General features: G+C 41.3%; 1 protein-coding gene across 8 annotated transcripts in view; it reads right to left on the minus strand.

The window, feature by feature from the left end:
- LIMS1 (LIM zinc finger domain containing 1) overlaps positions 1–21,348 on the minus strand; it is a 154,667-nt gene that overhangs the window by 32,456 nt on the left and 100,863 nt on the right. For 2 of the 8 annotated variants that reach the window (XM_053200357.1, XM_015074788.3), the window contains one exon: positions 3,811–3,862. The exons of the other annotated variants lie outside the window; for them this stretch is intronic. The gene's annotated coding sequence lies outside the window, so the exon portion shown is untranslated. The remainder of the gene's footprint in view (positions 1–3,810; positions 3,863–21,348) is intronic. 8 annotated transcript variants of the gene reach the window in all.

The following is a 21,348-nucleotide window of genomic DNA, read 5'->3' on the forward strand; positions in this document are numbered from 1 at the left end:
AAAGATTTAAGTAGTGAACACAAAATGAGACAGAAGCAGAAAATGAGATCTAGTCTTCCCACTTTGAAACCCAATGAATGATCTCAGAGCACAGATCAGAAATTTAAAGGCTGTGGGGCTATGGATCCTGCTCAGACCCCAAGCCTGTGGCTGATGGAGTAAGAGACTCACCCTTTTTTTTTTAAGTAGGCTCCACACCCAGTGCTGAGCCCAGTGCAGGGCTTGAACTCATGACTCTGAGATCAAGACAGCTGATATCAAGAGTCGGACGCTTAACCAACTGAGCCATGCAGGCATCCCAAGACTCACCATTTTTAAAGAGGAAAGAAACAGCCTCATGGTTTAACATGTATAAAACATGTAAAGTTTTTTAACTTTATCATGACCACGTAGAATAGAGGAGGCAGCAGGCATGAACACACACACACACACACACACACACACACACACACACACACACACTCTGACTCTGAGACTAGAAACACAATGCCACTGAATTAGGGGTAGCACAATAGAAAGAGGGGAACCATGCCTCCTGCCCAGAATACTTCTTCCCTCTTAACCTGATTATCTTCTATTTACATTTCTACTTTATCTAAGACACTCCTAAAAATCAATCTTTATTTTAATTATCTTTAAACTTTTCTATCTCAGTTTACTGGGACCAAGTCCACAAACATGGGGATTTGCCCTCCTCAGGGAAAAGATTCTAGACAATGGCTTAATGGTCAAAAAGAAGGAAGGGGGCCCCACTGCCACTGTGTTCTCAACAATAATCCTTCCACTTTGCCAATTTACAACTAGTGTTCAGAGTTAATTTTTCATGCATAAATAATAAATAAGAATCACCTTCTTAGCTTAAGAGACCTGCTTAAAGTCACACAGCTAGCAAGTGGAAGATCCCAAATTCAAATCCAGACATCTGCCTCCAATGTTTCTGTTTGTTTTTTACCTCTACATAAAATCTATCCTGTGGCCAACAGACACATGAAAAGGTCTCAACATCACTAATAATAAGGGAAAGGCAAATCAAAATCACAGTATCACCTCATACCTGTCAGAAATGGCTAAAACAAAAGACACAAACACTAATTTGAAAAGACATATGCACACCCATGTTCACTGCAGCATTATTTACAATAGCCAAGATATGGACATATCCTAAGTGTCCACTGACAGATGGATGGATAAAGAAGATGTGGTATAAAAAAAAAAAAGATGTGGTATATATACACATACATATACATATACATATACATATACATATACATATACATACAGTGGAATATTACTCAGCCATAAAAAAGAATGAGATCTTGCCATTTGCAACAACCTGGATGGACCTAGGGGGTATTATGCTAAGTGAAATAAGTCAGGGAAAGAGAAATACTATATAATGTCATTTATAAGTGGAATCTAAAGCCAAACAAAACAAATGAACAAAGAAACAAAAGCAGAAACAGACCCATAAATATAGAGAACTGATGGTTGCTAAATGGGAGTGTGTGTGTGTGTGTGTGTGTGTGTGTGTGTTGGGAAGGGGGATGGGTAAAAAAGGTGAAGAGGAGTGGGAGGTACAGGCTTCCAGTTACGGGACAAGTAAGTCACAGGGATAAAAGCTATGACACAGGGAATATAGTCAGTGGTATTATAATAGTCTTATATAGTAACAAATGGTAGCTATGCTTGTGGTGAGCATAGCACAGCTTATAGAGTTGTAAAATCATGATGCTGTACACCCAGAACTAATATAATAGTGTCAACTATACTTCATGAAAAAATATATATATACACACATACACATACCAAAACCAAAATACATAACCTAAAACTATAAAACTTCTTGCAAAAAATATAGGACAGTTATATAACAAATTTAAAACAATTTTTGTTCATGTTTTTATTTTAGGAGTGGGGGGAATGGGGGAGGGGCAGAGAGACAAGGAGAGAGAGAATCCCAAGCAATCTCTGCACTCTCAGTGGCCTCAATCTCACAAACCATGAGATTATGACCTGAGCGGAAATCAAGAGCTGGATGCTTAACCTACTAAGCCAAAAAAATTTTTTTAAACAGGGCACCTGGGTGGCTCGTTCAGTTGAGCATCTGACTCTTGATACTGGCTCAGGTCATGATCTCACTGTCGTGGGATGGAGCCCTGCGTTGGGGTCTGTGCTGAGTGTGGAGCCTGCTTGGGATTTTCTCTCTCCCTCTCTCTCTGTCCCTCCTCTGCTTGCTCTCTTGCTCTCTCTCTCTCAAAAATAAGCAAACAAAAAAATTTTTTAAATGAAATAAAATAAAATCTATACTGTATGGGTGTTTCCAGTAACTGATACACTTGTCTATGTCTAAGGAAAGAAGCTATTAGGCTCTATTTGTTTGTTTTGTTTACAATATGCTTACAGTTCTTAATCCATACTAGGTACAATGATTGCAAATCATGTTCATTTTCCTACCAGAAACATCATTAAATCCAAATATTCTGCCCACTGAGGTAATGCTATTGGCGATACCAACCTAAGGGCAGGACGCTGAAGTAGGTCCTAGAGATTTCCCTTTCCTTCAGTTCAGTTTCCAGGGGATCTGAGGATAAGTTTTCTATGTTCTTTTCATCTCACTTCACAAGCTAGAAATGTAACCTCCAGGAATGTAGGAACTTTGTTTTGTTCATGCCTATGCCCCAGCATCATCAAGAGAAGCCACCACTTGGCAGGTGTGTGTAATTATTTGTTGAATGAACTAGGGTTAATAATCCATCTACTTCATCTGGCAAACCATGAAAACAGTGAGACAGCAATTTAGCTACCAGTCTGCTAAACACTTTGAGTCAGAAGATCTAAAAATGTAACTATCTTATTAACTTCATAAGAATTAATCTTATATTTACTAGACAGAAAAGCAGAACTATGAAAAAAAGCTAATAGTGAACACACACTATTCGGTTCATGAACAGACACAATGAAGACTCTTACCTGCTAAGGAATTAAAGATAATGTGGAAGATCTGCCATCAAGTTCTAACTTTTTATTTTGAAATAATTAAGGTCACAGGAAGTTATAAAAATTGTACAGAGAAGTTCTTCATACCCTTTACGTAGTTTCTCCAATGGTTACACTGTATGTGATTACAGTCCAATGTCAAAACCAGGAATCTGACATTAACACAAGGTGTGTATATACATTACATATATGTCATTTTACCACCTGGGCACTGCCCCTAATCAAGAAACAGCACAATACTGTCACCACAAAGATCTCTTTCATATTATCTCTGATAGTCACACTCACCTTCTCCACGAACCTTGCCATCTCTTAGACCTTGGGAACCACTAGTCTGTTCTTCATTTATGTCATTATAATTTGGAGAATGTTACTGCTATGGACTGAATGTTTGTGTCCCTCCAAAATTCGTATGTTGAAAGCCTAATCCCAAATGTGATGGTATTTGGAGGTGGGACCTTTGGGAGGTAATCAGGATTAAATTAGGTCAAGAGAAGAGCATTAATCCCTCATTATGGGATTAACATCCTTTAAGAAGAGGAAGAGACACAGATCATTCTTTATCTGCCATGTGAGGATATAGCCAAAGGTAGCAAAATGTGGATGGCTCAGTCGGTTGAGCATCTGACTTTGGCTCAGGTCATGATCTCATGGTTCGTGAGTTCAAGCCCAGTGTCAGGCTCTGCTGACAGCTCAGAGCCTGGAGCCTGCTTCAGATTCTGTATCTCCCTCTCTGTCTGCTCCTCCCCAACTTAAGCTCTCTTTGTCTCTCAAAAATAAATAAACATTAAAAAAAAAATTGTGGATCCTCACCAGACACTGGATCTGTTGGTACCTTGATCTTGAACTTCGCAGCCTCCAGACCCTTGGGAAATAAATATTTGTTGTTTAAGCCATACAGTCTATGATATTTTTGTCATAGCCAACCAAACTAAGACAGCTACATGGAATCATAATAGTATGTAACCTTTTAAAGGCTGGCTTTTTGTACTCAGCATAATATCGATCCAAGTTGTTAATATGTATCAACAGTGTGTAACTTTTTATTGCTGTCCATGGTATGGACATACCATAGTTTGTTTAACCATTCACCCAGTGAAGGTTCAGACGTCATGTCTGAACATATGGAACTTTTCCTATGTGCTCACAATGCAACAGGCCTAAGCGGTATCTGAGAAGTGCCTGCCAAATGAATAAACAAGTGAATACAAGTCACAGCCTGTTTCTATGAGTATACAATGTCCTTAGGCAAACGATATATGGATATCCATGGATTCTCCCTTATTCAAGCATATAAGGAGATGCTGAGTGAAAAGGGCTGTCTGTGCACCCTTGTATCTGAGTAAGGATCAGTAACTATGAGGCCACTGCAAGGTCAGGTGGTACTATTCACCCAAAAGGACTGCAAAGGGGAATCAGCTGGTCAATCACTTCTTTTCCAGCTATAAGCTAATAACAGAACAGAACACAGCTAAGAGAAATGCATGGTTATTTTTCCAAGAGGACATGGAGGTCATTTCAGGCCAAATAAACACCACTGCTTAAGTTTTATATCCAGGCATTTTGTTACTTTTAAACCATTTTTGGCACTTAATAATGTCTAAGAAATACAAACAATCTTTTTAGATTGTGTTTGTAACAATGAGAAAAATATTTACCTGAATGCTTTTGATGGAACGTACTACTGCCACCTCAGTGGCATCAAAATAGTCTTTGAAACAGGGCAGGAGGCTGTTTAAAAAAAAAATACCCAAAAGCCAGTTTTGTCTGAATAGTGGGCCTGTTAGGTGGCTTCTGCTGAAGAACTAGGGTTTCCTGAGGCCCATGATTCCTTAAGGGTTCTTTCCAAAAGGTTCTATAACCTGACTATGGTCTATGGACTATGACTACGGTCTATGGGAGACCCTACAGGACATGTCTGAACCCTAAACATCCCTTAAATCCATCCGGAGTAGACAGACTCATATTTCCTACACTCAACATTTTTTGATCATCTACTGTGAGCGATCTACTGTGCTGTGTTTTTGTCCATTTGGGCTGCTATAACAAAATACCACAGACTGGGTGGCTTATAAACAGCAGAAATTTATTTCTGACAGTGTTAGAGGCTCAAAGTACAAGGTCAAGGTGCCAGCATGTTCAGGTTCTGGTAAGAGCCCTCCTCCCCTCTTCCTCATTCATATCCTCTCACCGGGGTTCTTACATGGTGGCTAGGGCTGGGGAGCTCTGTGAGACCTCTTTTTTAAGGGCACTAATCCCATTCATGAAGGCTCCACCCTCATGACCGAAGCACCTCCTAAAAGCCCCACTCACCAATACCATCACCTTTGGGGGTTAGGATTTTGGCATATGAATTTTGAGGGGACATGAATATTCAGACCACAGCAGGCAGGATCTAGGACCCTGGTGGAGTGCATGTGACAGTCTGTTAGATGCTAAACTACACACAACATATCCTATGTTAAGCTGACCACTCCAGTGTTCAGTAAAGAGTACTGCAGTGCTTCAGACCCTACCAGTCCAGCGAGCTCCATGATTTCAGCCCAAACTCCACCCCTGACATACTGCCTAGCCCGAGATACATAACTGACTGAGGGACATCACACAAAAATATTGTAGCTATAATCAGGAGCTCAAATACTTAAGTCCTAGATTCAATCATGAGGATGGTTGCCAGAATTAAACACCAACTTTTTAATAACTGGCATTTTAAAATTAAAATTCTCTCAGATAGCAACAATTGAACTATGTGTATCACTACCAGATACGTAGCTCATCTATGTGGTTTTTAAAATTGAAGCTGAACATTTTGACCAATTGCTTCTAAAACACAGGACTTGAATACAGAAAAAAAAAGGCAGTGCTATTTACATGTTTTACGCCATTCCATAGACAGATGTGAAGATGTGGATGGCTAACCAAGCACTTGGCAATAACAACACCTAGAATGTAGCTTCTTCAACTTTAATCAAAGACTTTCATGTTGGGGTGCACGGGTGGCTCAGTAAGTTAAATGTCTGACTTAAGCTCAGGTCATGATCTCGCGGTTCGTGAGTTTGAGTCCCAAGTCGGGCTCTGTGCTGACAGCTCACAGCCTGGAGCCTGCTTCGGATTCTGTGTTTCCCTCTCTCTTTGCCCCTCCTGGACTCATGTTCACTAGCACTCTCAGTCTCTCTCTCTGTCTCTCCATCTCTCAAAAGTGAATAAACGTTAAAAACAAAAGCAAAACAAAACAAAAAAGGCTTCCATGAATACTGGGGTATTCAAATTGTTGAGACAGCCTGGTTAAGTTACCATATGACAAAATGAATTATTTTCACTGTGATTCTCTATTCTACTTAAATGGAAAATTTAACCTGATTTTCCCCCTACTATTAAAAACACAACAATCGTGACATGCAAGTGAAGATAATGGAGCTGGAAAGTTCTTTCTCATTTCCCAGAGACCAGGACAAATGCACTGTGTTTTCTTTCAACAGTCAATGAGGAAAGAGACAAAGGTCGGCTGGCCAGAGAGGATACGGGAGTTGCAATTAACATAGCATTTTTCTTGTCTGTTAAAATTGTTTCCTAATTCTGAGTTGCACAAGCAAAAAGAGAGCATTTATTACAACAGGGGCAAGAGAGTGAGAAAGAAATAAGATGTGTTTTCAATTAACTTCAAAGAAGAAAGGTGTTGTTACCTGCCCGCACAGGTGCTGATTACGGATTACAATCAAAGCAGAGAAGAACATCTTTGGCTTTGTTACTGTACTTTAGAAAGAACTGAAGAGACTAAGTGAACACTGTTATCACCTACCAGGAGGAAAGAACAGACTTAAAGGACCTCCTGCTCATCCCAAGTACTCAGAGCAGTCCAGCAGAGATCCTGAGGCTGGGACTCCAGAAGAGAAAGCTATTTGCATATGATTGTAACACCATCTGAAATGAAATTCACCTAAAAGTTAGAGCTCTGTGCTGTTGAAGACAGAAGATTTAGAGCACCCCAAATGTTGTGATATTTGAAGAAGTGTATTTATATCCCTCTAAAGGAAAATGAGTGAAACAGTCTCTGGTTGAAAATTTCCAAGAAGAACACTAGCAGGCACACTTTCAGTCCTAAAATAAAAAAATACACTGTTTCCAGTGAAAGTGGGTGAGGTAAAAATTCTTTCTCTGGTGTCTGGAAGGGCCCTGGTTTTATTCTTGAAGCCCACAACAGAGGAGTCAACTACTCAGGAGCCATCAGGCAGACAGCTGCCTCAGGCTCTCCTCCATACCCTGAGGATTCTGTGGCACAAGACAGGTCCCAAAGGTGCTCTGCAGCTCAGAAATACTCTGCCTGCAACAGGCACAAATTGTCGCAAATTATAGTTCAGTTTCTCAATCTTAACAAATTTAATAAGTATTAACAACCTACTTAGTGGACTACTTCTTGGGAAGTACTTCTCTCTGGACAATCTCTAGAAGTTTTCCAACGTTACCCAACCAACCCATCCACAAACTTCAGCATGTAGAGGACACAGGGAGCCTGGGGAAGATGCAGGAATGAGAACTCACAGTGTTCTCCCCTTTCTCCATGACACTCTTGTTGCATCCACACGACTCCTGAAACAGAATGCTACAGGCACCAGTGACAGTCACAACAAAGTTTATTGCAATGAGAGGCAAGGCCAACCAATCAGGACCAACACTCTTGATCAGAGTGCGGCCCCGAACAGCCGGGGTACAGAGTTTTTAAAGCCGATCACATAGTTTTATCATTACCTGGGAACAGAACAGAGAAACAGTTCCCAGATGAGTTGGAAACAGTTCCCAGATGAGTCAGAAACGGTTGCCGGATGAGGTGATTATTTTAGACTTTCTGCCCCTAAGTTGCAACCAGTGGATCTCCTTGACCTTGCCCCTGATGCTCTTTTCTGTGAACTTTTGTTTCCTTTGTTGGTGAAGCCTGATTTACAAGAGTAGATTTTCGAGAGTACCAAGCGTAATTTACAAGAGTAAAGCAAGGCTGTTATCTCTTGACCTTCAGGGTCAGAACGAAGCTGTTATTTTTCAAGCTACAGTGTCAACACAAAGCTGTTAGCCCTACACTACAATTTAACCCTTACACTCTGATGCTGACAGGTCTACTTTATTAAGAGACATTCTGGACCACGTGCAGAGAAAAACCAACAGAGTTCAAGACAGTTCGTGACACCCTTCTCTCTTGGGTACAGATGTAACAGTGCTGACTTGCTGCCTGCATCCAGCCACCCTGTCTTTGCAGTAATGATGACACTCCCATCCCACAGAGCAACCCACTAGAGAAGGAAAGATACAAAACTAGATCTGGGAGGGGGAACACCAGAGTGGCTTAGTCAGCTGAGTGTCCGACTTCGGCTCAGGTCATGATCTCCTACTTTGTGAGTTCGAGCCCCACATCAGGCTCTGTGCGGACAGCTCAGAGCCTGGAGCCTGCTTCTGTCTCCCTGTTTCTTTCGAATTCTGTCTCCCTTTCTTTCTACTGCTCACACTCCGCTCTCCTGCTCACACTGTCTCTCTCTCAAAAAATAAATGAACACTAAAAAAATTCAAAACTAGATCGGGAAAGTGGCAGAAGATGTGGCAACAAGGCAAAATCAGTAATAACCAAAAACTAACAAAGGACGTGAACGGGCAACCTCACTTCTGGAAGCCCCAAGTGTATGGAAGTGTGAGCACTCTGAGACAGGATCACTGGGTTGCACTGTTTTGTTTGGCAAGTTGAATTTCTCCACCCCCATCAGCCCCTAAGCAACATAGCTTGTTACAGAACATTTATAAAAGGCACAGAAGACCCACTCATCTAGGAGACCTGCCATCTACAGATAAGCACTGCAATATGTTGATCTCTATTCCTTGTAAAATACATATATACACATGATTGTAAATAAGGGCAAGACTGTTGCATGGTGACTGTTCAGAATTATCTTTCATAGTATCAAACATACCTAGTACTGGACATAAAAAGACACAAACCTAAAAGGACATAAAGTTCTTTGGATGAATACTACTGCTCCCTTTTCCCCTGCTTTCTGCTTATCCAAAACTTGCCCAGTCCTCAAATTTCTATTCAAGGTCTTCTCTAAGAAGCTTCCTGTGAGCATTCTAGCCTGTACTAAATTGTTTAGCATGTACAGTGCTCAAGTGGGTAAGATTTCAGTCGATTCCACATTGTGTTCTACACTGCAAAGATGGTTCTTCTCTCAAGAACACCATGAGCCCTTTAGTGTGAAAATTTCCATGGAGTCTTCATATCAAGCACCCTCTTAGTAGGCAATAATCAAAGTGGCCCTTTTGTGAAAAGTTGCTATACAACAGAGCTACAGAGGTGCTGGTATGCCACCACCATCCCCAGAAACCCAAGACAACTCGGTGTAGCATCAGTATGTACTTCAGCGTGACATTTTCTTGTCAGTAAAGAGAACTCTCTTAACAAGATATCACTGTGGTCTGAAACCTATAAGTTTTCTAACAAACTTTCTCTCGCTAGATCCCCATGGTTGCTCAGTAAGCAGAGTGTTTGGTCAATTGAAAAAACTTTCTGAGAATCCTCTTTCATAGGTTAGGCAATTTTTCTCTGATTTTTTAAACATCCTCACTGGAAAATGTCTCTGTAGCAGCTCCTCCATTATCCAAATCATTTCTCCCTATTACTCGTATGGTGACCCACTAACACATATTCTCACCCCAAACATCTTTTTAAAATGATACATTGTGTCCTGACCAAAATAGATGAATTTGAGAAAGCCTTTTATTTCAAATATAGAACAGTATTTTTAGCTAAGAGTGTTGACTAAAAGAATGTCCAGCTTACCAGGGAAATCCCTCAGTGAATCCATGGGCACCTTATATGGCTGGAGTGGCCATCAGCACCCAACTTTCTGGCTCTAAATCACATTCTTATTTTAGTTCTGACTCAGCTGGGATGTCTCACTGAACTGACCTTCAGTTAAGATGGGACAGGAAGTCAATGGGAGTTTTTACTCTGTGAATAAGCTTCACACGAATGATAAGGTAAAAGAAAACCATGAGAATTTCAGGAAGGAAGTACAGAAAAAAATTCACACTGTACTCAAGGTAAAACAACCCTTTCAAACTTAAATCTACATCTTCCATTTTCAGTTGTTTTATTTATTTTTAACACAGAACATGTTTTCACGTATATTTTGTTACATTAAACAACATTTGAAAATATTGGACAGAATTAAACAGAAGAACTGAAAATTATTTGGCTAACTTTAAAAAGGTAATTCTTCTCTTTTAACTTCAAATTCTGTGAAGTTCATATAGAAAGACAAGGAACTGCTTTAGCTACCATGACTTACAGTTTCCCATATGTATAATCAAAAGATGTGGAAATGATCAGGAGGCCTGAGCACCTGGTGGTGTCATTGTAAGGCTACCTAGTACACGGGTTGAGCTTCAGTTTCTCCCAGGTGTCTTTGGCATGTTCCTCCTCTTTTTCTGCCTCCTGTCCTCAGCTCTTCTCTTTCCCCATGGAGCTTACTATTCTCTGTCACAGAATGAAGTCTGGGTTTTTGAAAGCAGTTTACAAGGTTAGGTAGGAAGCTTCATGTTCAGTTCCTTTACCTCTTCTCAAGGAGATATACTCTATGAATCCAGCAGTAATAACATAAAGGTATGATCATTATGACTGCAGACAGATTCCTCATTTCCTGATGGAAGATTACTGGAATATCTTTGGTGTGCTGATGATGGGAAAGTGCTTTCTCTGCAGCCTGCTGGCCCAGAGGCCTTTCAGCAGAGGGCGCTGGAGACACTGACTGGAGGAAAGGGTTTTGCATGCTGCTCCTGGCAAGCTCAGTAGGCAAGTGCGCGTGGGGGCAGGGCTTTCTCAGGTCCAGCCTCTGGCAGCACATACAGTTTCTTCAGTGCCCAGTTCACATGTGCATGGCAGCCAGAAGCAGTGAATGGCAAGCGGCTTTCCTGGTGGCAATGCCTGGTGGTTCTGGAGCAGGGGGGGCCTCTGGCTCCTGCAGCGTGTGGCAGCCCACAGCACACTGACCACCCAGCCCTGCCTCTCCAACTACCACACTGCCCACCGCTCCCATTCTTAGCACTTCTGTAGTAGAGAGCCTTGTGGCACCCTGCAGGGAGAGTCTCCTACAAGTTCAGGTTTCTAGCAACATATGTTTCACTGCGGCAGCACTGTAGCAACTGCTGTGCTATTCCCAACCATGGTGAGTCCTGGGTGGGGAGGAGGGCTCTTCGCTGCTTAGAGGTGCTATTCCCACACTCTTAGCCTTCTCTCTGCTTCTTACTAGTCAACCTTTTACGACTGCAAACCTTTACTGGAGTTAATAACTCTTTTTATCTTTTTGTGAAACCTTCCTCCTTCAAATTACAGTAAAACCTTGGTTTGTGAGCATAATTCGTTCCAGAAACATGCTTGTAATCCAAAGCACTTGTATATCAAAGCAAATTTCAAGAACCACTGGTACAGTTGTGATCATGTGATGTTTGGCATCATGTACTTACTTGTATTGCAAGACATCACTCATTTATCAAGTTAAAATTTATTAGAAATGTGTGCTCTTGCAGAACACTTGCAGAACAAGTTACTTGCAATCCAAGGTTTTAGTATACTATGTGGCTTTTTCTCTCCTGACTGGATCCAGACTGAACCACAGCTGATATGAGAGGCCAAAATCAGGACTCTTTAACTGATTGTTCTTAGACCTCATCGGGTCCTTTATCCAATATGAGGCATCTGTCTCACTTAAAACAACTGGATTTGTGTTTGAAACTAGAAAGGGAAGGGAGGAGTGGATTATAAAATAAAAAGTCCAACATAATAAAATGGCCAGCTAGATAAGAATTCAAGACAGTCGACCTCACTCTTTGTGTCTCCAAGCCAGAGGCCACAAATGGACTCAAGGTTCAACTCAGGGCAAGAGTATATGGCACTCCCCTCCTCCCCCCCAACCTAGTACAGAGCAGAAATTCCTTCCTGTGATCACTCTCTTGTACCAGGGGCATGTCTGGGGACCAGTCAACCTGGGTTCTTATATTTTCACGCTAGGTATTAACCCAGGAAAGAGGCAAACAAGGGACACACTTCTGCTTCAGTCTTCAAGAAACAAAAGAGGAGAATAAAGGAGCCTTTATTAACCTTTAGTAAGCTCTCATTTACTAAACATCTTCAAGACTGTAAGGAGGCTGATGATAAGAACTGCAAGCTTCCTGGGCACCTACTATGTACCAGAACACTTGGTTATGGGGTATTCTGTGCTACTTCATGTCAGTGCTATACAAGTTTCCTTGGTCACAGCAATTCCTATTTCCCTTCCTGTCATGACAGTCCTGGTGTGTAATAACTAAGCAGCAGCCTGCTTCCTAAACAGTCCCTCAATTTCAGAATACTTGTGGTGGAAAGACCATCACACCACTTAGCAGTGACTTGCATTGCATCTCTGCAGGTATGGTCACACCAAAAGCCTGTTTGTGGGCACAGCCAGAAAGCACAGTTCCAGGAGAGCCTGAAAGTCAGCCCCTTGAGGGCTCCAAGGCCTATGCCAGGATTCTCAGCTTCATTTTCTGAGGAGAGATCGGGCAAAATCTAAAATGTGATGTAGTAATATTCTAAACAACTTCTGTCATAAAAATGCGCTTTTAAGGGATGATACATTATCTTATTATTATCTGTTCTGTTTCCTCTTCATCTACCTTCTTTCAGTCCCCATACATACAAAAGCTGAACTGACAAACTCTGAGTCACGAAACACGGCAGCAGCTGGCACGACAGGGAGCAGACCAGCCCTGTGGGCCTTCTTTCCCTTCCCTTTACAGACATCCTGGTGGCCATCATCTGCAACCCTAAACAGGCTAGTGACAGACCAACTTCACAAGGGCTGTAGCTGTTCAGCCTGCTTTCCCTTCCCATTCTTAGGACACTGCTCTCCCTCCTCTTTCTGGAGCATGGCCTCTACTTGCCACAAAGAGGCCAGAGCCACCATCCAGTTTTCACCCCAACTACAAACCTTCCAGAAATATTGTTTCTAAAGAACGTACAAGAAAAAAAATCAGGGAAAAGGCTTGGGGAGAGAAACAATACCACAGAGCTTGCAAAGACTATTTCAGTGACTTTTACCATTGAGGCTTACACACCTGCACATGCTGGTGTGTGTGTTGTCTTCTAATATGTAATTGCTTAAATAATATTAAACAAAACTTAAACCTTCCTGACTATAGGGCATGGAGACTCCTTGCTCTAATCCTCTTATAAACAGAACTGACACCAAGGATTTTAGTTTAGGACAGCAAACGTGTACTGGGATGACAATGTCTATATAAATCTTTAACCACAGCAACGCATAAAACAGAAAGATCTCTTCTCATGGCATAAATAAGGAAGCAAAATGTCATCAAAACTAACTTGGTACCAGGTCAAATTCTAAGCTGGAAAAATAGAGCAAAATACTTGAGTTCTTAAACAGCTTGGAATCTAGTAGGAAAGCAAATCAAATGATGAAATGCTGAGAATGGTCCACATAAACTAATAAAACCATATGGTCTGAATATAAGTAAAAGAGCTGTCTAGCCCTCAAGTGATTGCATCTGTGATGTTGCATCAAAAATCAATGATCTGCCTCTATTAAAAGTGGTAGTCATTTCTACTCTTCCACAGATAACGATATTTCAAACAAGTAGAGACAAATGATCACCATTATTTCAAGAGACAGTTTTATCCTTTTAGATAAAATTGCTCTGAAATAAAGGAAATAGTTCTGTATTGAAAGGATAAATGAAAAGCAAACATCAAATTACTCACTATGTTAAGATGCTAGCAAAGGGGGGTGCCTGGGTGGCTCAGTCAGTTAGGTGTCTGACTTCGGCTCAGGTCATGATTTCACAGTTGGTGGGTTCAAGCCCCGCGTCGGGCTCTGTGCTGACAGCTCAGAGCCTGGAGCCTGCTTTGATTCGGTGTCTCCCTCTCTCTTTGCCCCTCGCCTGCTCACACTCTGTCTCTCTCAAAAATAAATAAACATTAAAAAAATTAAAAAAAAAAGATGCTAGCAAAAGCAAAGGGACAGAAGAACAGTTAATATTTTAAAAGGACAAAATCCAAATTTTACACTGCTGTCATGATAAACATTTTAAGAGTCATATGGGATGCATGAAGGCTTTCAGGGACAGAGCGGGAAGGGATGAGGGGGAAAAATCACATGGCACAGTTCATTATCATGAGCACAAATACAATCAGTGCTCAATATTATAATGGCTCATAAAGCAATGTGTTTTTTCATCCAGAAATCAATCTATATACTTGCTATGCAGGTACAGACTGCCTCTAGGTAAACTGCCTATATAAACACATATGAACAAGACAGTTTACCTTCCCTTTTATTGAATGTTTCCATGTAAATGCAGACAGCTGGAGTCATTATCACACAGCCCAGAGGTCAGAACCCCAGGGGGTCACACTTAGCTCTGTAGAAGCAGTTTCAGACAGGCCATGATCTACATTTTGGTTCTTTCGTAACATTTGCATTCCCTCTTATATTTTTCAAGACTCAAAAGGCACAGAAAGAAGCCAGAGGCTTTTCTGCAGCTCATTTACCATTCATTTGACCCTAAACATCATTTTGTGCCCTAAGGTCTGGCACTGCCTTGCAGAGAAAGAACAAACTGTCCTGAACCATGAGAATTCTGAGTACATGCTCCTTTGGGTATTCTTTCTTGATTTTGCACATGTTAAGCGGCTCCAGCACTTAATTTTTAACAAGGTGTCTTTCAAGGAGAGACCATAGCAGAATTCCAACAAATTACTAACATAGGTACTCAGGAAGCAAAGAGAAACTAATGTTCAGCTTTGCTAACAGATGTGTCTTCCCAAATAGTAAAAATGGAAAGTGTCCAGTCATTTGATATTCAAAACGAAATACAATTCCTCCTTGAATAACTCTAAATCTGTTAATATCAAAACACCTTTTCTTTTTATCAATCATATTCAGTTGGCAAATGGAGAAACTCAAGCTCCTAAAAATAAGTGACTCGTAAAAGTCAATTACTAAGTGGTGATACCAGATATTGGATGTAGTCTCTGCTACCCCAGACTCTAAACTATAATGGCCCACAGTCCATGAGCCAAGCTCTTATTTTCAAAATAAATGTAAATTGTCCCACAGATGAAACAAATCTCTCTCTGCCATGGAGGTAAGAACAGTAAATGAGATGTTCAGTCCAATCTCTTTCGATACAAATTGAGAAAGGCTTAATAATTACCACAGGTAGACCTCCTTGGGTAAGGTAAGGGGCTCCTATCTCTTTCCACTCTCCTCCTCCCATCAACCTCCAAATTACACATACCAGAGCCACAAATGCTGAAATCCTGGTTGGTTTATATGACACTGACAGGCAAGTGACTGACAGACTCTCGTTATAGATGTTGGGTAAGGCAAACTACTGATAAGCCCAGCAAGTGTTAAATTATAATGTGTTACACAGGAGGGAAAGGTTAAAATTGTGCCACTCATCATGATACATATCAAAAAATTATAAACTCTAATTACTGAAGATTTCAAACACATACTAAACTAGTGGGGAAAATAAAATGAATCCCCTCATATCCAGCTCAATGCCAAAAGTTATTAAACCGTGACCAATTTGTTTTATCTATTCTTCAACCATAAAATATTTTGAAGCAAATTCTATACATCATATCATTTGATCCATAAATTCTTCAGCATATAACCATAATGTATATATTCAAGCTCTATTTTCCCCTACAGGGATGTAATATAGCATAGTAAATTGTGAAGGAGGCTCATTATAGAGATGCTTGAGTTCTACCTACTACTATTTCAAAATTACAGATTCTTGGGGCACCTGAGTGGCTCATTCTATTGAGCATCTGACTCTTGATTTTGGTTCAGGTCATGATCCCTGGGCTGTGGGACTCATAAGTGGGGGTAGACTGTCCTCCACTAGTTTTCAAATCATACTGAGATACCTCAGCAGCTGCCAAAGGACTGGGGGAAGGTTCAGGAAAAGAATCCGGTCTAGCCCTCCCACCCCTTCCCTTCTCATCACTTCCACAGAGCATCACTGCTTTTGTTCTACACACCACAGTGCCCAGGAACATCCTGTCTGGAAAAGATGATTTTTTTAAAAAGCTTCTGACTGGAACTTCAACTTCTTTCTGAGATTTTCAGATACCTGTTTTTGTTTTTTTGGTCCATTCCTGTGAAAATCAGAAGCTCTAAAAACATTGACCAGTTTTCTGAAATGGTCTGATATTTTACCACTTCTATTATGAGTGAAAGTTAACTTACTGGTATATACCAGTTTTAACTGGTGACTGAGTAGATCAATCTCAGTCTTTAGTTCTCTCTATATAGCTCAGAAGACCACCCTAAGTTCATTCACAGAGAAGCATCTTTCCTGGAAACAATCTTGTAACTCCTTCTTTTTCCCTTCAAACATGGCTGAAACATTCCAAATGAGCAGCCTGCATGTAAGCTGTGGCCCTGTTCTAGGTCCATGCACACTCATACTTCTTCCCCATAATACTATCATTTTTTTCATTTCTATAACTCCTAAACAGAATTTTGATAATAAAATGTACCATTTAATCTCAGTACCATTTGACAATGCCTTCTTTAAGTTGTTATAATAGCAGATGGCAATACAAAGATGTACAAAGGTGACAGCAGTAATCTGCTAAATTGCAGAATTGGTTACAGTGGCCACAAAACCTATCAAAATCCAACAGACGTGTTCCCAAAGAAGACAATCAGGTGGCCAACAAACATATGAAAAGATGCTCGATCTCACTACACATCAGGGAAATGCAAATCAAAACCACTTGTGATATCACTTCACACCAGTCAGAACATCAGTTATTAAAAAGACAAGAGCATAGGGCACCTGGGTGGCTCAGTGGATTAAAGCCCCATGTCAGGCTCTGTGCTGACAGTTCAGAGCCTGGAGCCTGCTTCAGATTCTGTGTCTCCCCCACCCCTCTCTGCCCCTCCCCTGCTCTCTCTGTCTCTCTCTCCCAAAAATAAATAAATATTAAAAACAAAAAAGAAGACAAGAGGAGCCCCTGGCTGGCTCAGTCAGAAGAGCATGCAACTCTTGATCTCAGGGTCGTGAGTTCGAGCCCCACATTGGGTGTAGAGATTACTTAAATGAATAAATAAACACAACAAGAAATAACAATTGTTACTGTTAACAAGAAAAAAATAACAAGAAAAAAAACACAACAAGAAATAACAATTGTTGGCAAAGATGTGGAGAAATGGGAACTCTCATGCATTGTTGGTGGGAATGTAAACTGGTGCAGTCATTACAGGAAACAATATGGAGGTTCCTCAAAAAACACCAAATGACCTAGGAATTCCACTACTGGGTATTCGCCCAAAGAAAACAAAAACATTAGTTTAAAAAACATATATATGCATCCCTATGTTTACTGCAGCACTATTTATAATAAGTAAGATACAGACACAACCTAAGTGCCCATGATAGATGAATGATAAAAAATGTGGTATGAGCAAGCAACTTTTTTTTTTTATGTTTACTTATTTATTTTGAGAGAGACAGAGACAGTGCAAGTTGGGGAGGGGCAGAGAGGGAGGGAGAGAGACAGAATCCCAAGCAGACTCTGTGCTGCCTGTGCAGAGCCTGACATGGGGCTCAAACCCATGAAACTGCAAGATCATGACCTGAGTTGAAACCAAGAGTCAGATGCTTAACCAACTGAGCCACCCACGTGCCTCAAGCATGTAACTCTTGATTTCAAGGTTGTAAGTTTAAGCCTCATGCTGGAGGTAGAGTTTACTTAAAAAAAAAAAGAGAGAGAGATGTTGTATGTATATTTACAATGAAATATTATTCAGCTATTAAAAGAATGAAATCTTGCCATTTGTGATAACATGGATGAACCTACAGTGTATTTGCTATGTAAAGTAAGGCAGAAAAGATAAATACCATGTAATTTCACTTATATGTGGAACCTAAAAAACAAACGAATAAAAAACAGAAACAGACTACATAAATACAGAGAACAAAATGATGGTTGCTAGAGGAGAGGAGAGAGGGGAATGGGTGAAATAAGTGAAGGGAATTAAGAGGTACAAACACCCAGTTATAAAATACATCACAGAGATGAAAAGTACAGCATAGGGGATATAATCAATAATACTGTAATAACATTGTATTCTGACAGATGGTGACTACTCTTAATGTGGTGAGCATTTGGTTATGTATATGATTGTCGAATCACTGTGTCATACATTTGAACTCCTACGATATCTTGTATACTGACTGTACTTCAATAACAAAAACATTGTTCATTTATTTTAAGAGAGAGAGAGAGAGAGAGAGAGCGCACATATGAGCAGGGGAGCGTCAGAGAGAGAACGAGACAGAGGATAGGAAGCAGGCTCCACGCGGACAGCAGAGAGCCCCCAAGGCGGGGCTCAAACTTATGAACTGTGAGATCATGACATGAGCCAAAGTTGGAGGCCCAACTGACTGAGACCCAGGTGCCCCAGAAACATTTTTTGTTTTGTTTTGTTTTTAAAGCATAAAACAAACAGTCATGTTTTTAAAAGCCTCACTTATGTCTTGTAATGGCTTCATATTTAGTTTGGAAAGAAAAACCAAAATATTCTACTCTGATTTTACAATCTCTTTCTTCAATGAATGACCTAATACAATGCTCTCATAGTTCATTTCATTTATTCACAAATATTAACTGAACATCTAGTAGTTTAACATTTATTTATTTTTGAGAAACAGCGTGAGCAGTGGAGGGGCAGAGAGAGAGGGAGACACAGAAACCGAAGCAGGCTCCAGGCTCTAGGCTGTCAGCACAGAGCTGGATGTGGGCCTGAACTCACAAACCGCAAGATTGTGACATGAACTGAAGTTGGACACTTAACCGACTCAGCCACCCAGGCACCCCTGAACATCTAGTAGTTTAAATTGTGCTAGTCACAAAGTGAGTTAGAAACTACTCCCAGCCTGGATCTGACAGTTACCTTTACATAGATGGTATCTGACACCATGAATACTGAAGAGCTTTTGGAAACACTAGCAAGGGCAACAACAAATGAGAAATCGAAAAAAAGCAGTAACTAGTAGGAAAACTAAGAAAAGGCAGCATTGGGGAGATGAACGAAGGAGAAAGTTTTAAGAAGGAAGTATTACTGCTATACAAATTCAAAAAGAAGTAAAGGCAAAGTAACTTGATTTATAGTGACAGCCTTGGGATTGTGAGGTGGGCCTCCCTCCCACGACAGACACTTACTTCCTCCTTGCCAGCTAGCAGTACAACGAAGAGACTCACTACTTACTACAGATTGTATGAGAGGGATGATCGGATAAAGGCTGCTGCCACAGAGGGAAAACGTAACCTAAGGAATGGCTCTGGATCAGTGATGTGTGACCATGAGGTCTAGGTGACCAAGCTGATAGGAGGGAATACAAGGAACCACAAAGTTGACAACAAGCTACCATGATTTTCATTTATTCCTACAACTCAGTGAACTTTTATGAGTATTACGTAGAAACCGCTGTGAAGGGAAAAAATGGGGGGGGGGGGACAAATCCCTAACAAATGATCAATGCACAGCTTTGCCTTCAGACATCTTAGTTTAGCAAAGGAGCCTAGATGCATGTACAACTGACAGTGACATAAGCTAGACTGTATCCTATGGGATAGTGGGGCACATGGCACCGGGTGGGCAGGGGTGACGAGAAGCAGCGGGCTTGGGGATGAAGAATTCTGCTCTCCTGCAGTCTTGCCCTTCACTGATTGTGCAAAGGCAGGATTAAGCAAGAGAACACATGAAAATGTCTAATAGCACTAGCTTCATACAAGTTCGACATGCTACTTTCTTTCATGGATTCCCTCTGTCTTCATTCAACAAACAATTAAAGCAGTGAGTGGAGCGTGAAATCGGGGATGGCACAGCAGGATGAGAAGAAAACATGGAAGGCAGGCATAGTGCTTCATTCATTCACAAAGGTACAAGCAGATCTCGATGGACAGGGCCATTGACGGATATGAGATGATTCAGAGACATATATATAAGGATTGTGAATGAAGAGAAACAGAGGGCTGATTTAACATTTAACATTTGACTGACTTGGTGTTCTTATTCTCTATGCATCATACACAACTGGTCCTGAGTACCCTGACTTCATTCTTTCCAGGTTCCCCAGGCTGAGTTAAGTGGCACAGTCCACCCCTTTGTGGCAGGCAGCCCAGAGGATAACCCTGGAAACCCCGCCTCTTGGAACTGACAAAGATTCTCTCCTTGATGAACTCCAACCATGCTCTTTTAAGCTCTTTCTTACTGGGCCCTGACTTTTGAGTTTCCACAGCCAGAATCAGAGTAACTTAACCTCCCACCCTTGAGATCTACTCAGTCTCTCCAACTAACAAGGTTCTTCATCCTCCATCATTCCCCAGATGATGTCTGTTCCCCTGACCTGCCTTCATCAATATTCCTCTTAGGTCAGTGTGACTGTAACCTCCCACCCTTGAGATCTGCTCAATCTCTCCAACTAATTAAATTCCTCATCCTCTACTGTTGGAGAAGTGGATAAAGTACACCAAAGATGGCTGATTGGACTAAAACAAACTCTGGTTTCTAGCTTAGAGACCCCTCCTCCGGTTTCTTCTTCCTTTGTTTGCTGTGCACGCGAAAACCTCCACAGATATGGAGGCTGTCGGCTATAAATTACCCTCCCCACTTGCATTCCGGGCTCAGATCTTTGGAGAAAGTCTCCTCTGAGCCCGCCGGTGTACAATAAATCTCCAATCCACCAAGATATCCGAGTGCCGCTTGTTTTTTCTGCCAGCGTTCCAGCCTGGTTCCGTAACACTACCACCCCCCAGGTGATGTCTGCTCACCTGGCCTGCCTTTAGCAAGAATCCTGTTAGGTCAGTTTTGCCAGAATGCCCCCTTACCTCTGATGTTTCTTCTCAGTAATTCTCCATCCACTGACCCCTACTCTGCTCCCTGGCTATAAACCCCACTTTTCCTTGGTGTACTTGGGAGTTCACCCCTCATCAATCTCCCCCACCAGGAAGCCCACTGCAGTGGTCCCTATATCTATCTTGATCCTGAATAGTCTGCCTTATTGTTTTGTAATAGGTGTCACTGGATGTTGTTTTTCTTTTTTTTAAAATTTTAAAATGTTTATTCATTTTTGAGGAGCGAGGAGGCAGAGAGAGAGCAAGAGACACAGAATCCAAAGCAGGCTCCAGGCTCTGAGCTATCAGCACAGACCGGGATGCAGGGCCCAAATCCACAAACCGTGAGATCATGACCTGAGAAGTCAGATGCTTAACCAACTGGGGTGCCCCGT

Source organism: Acinonyx jubatus, chromosome A3 (assembly GCF_027475565.1).
Source record: "Acinonyx jubatus isolate Ajub_Pintada_27869175 chromosome A3, VMU_Ajub_asm_v1.0, whole genome shotgun sequence".
NCBI classification, from domain to species: domain Eukaryota; kingdom Metazoa; phylum Chordata; class Mammalia; order Carnivora; family Felidae; genus Acinonyx; species Acinonyx jubatus.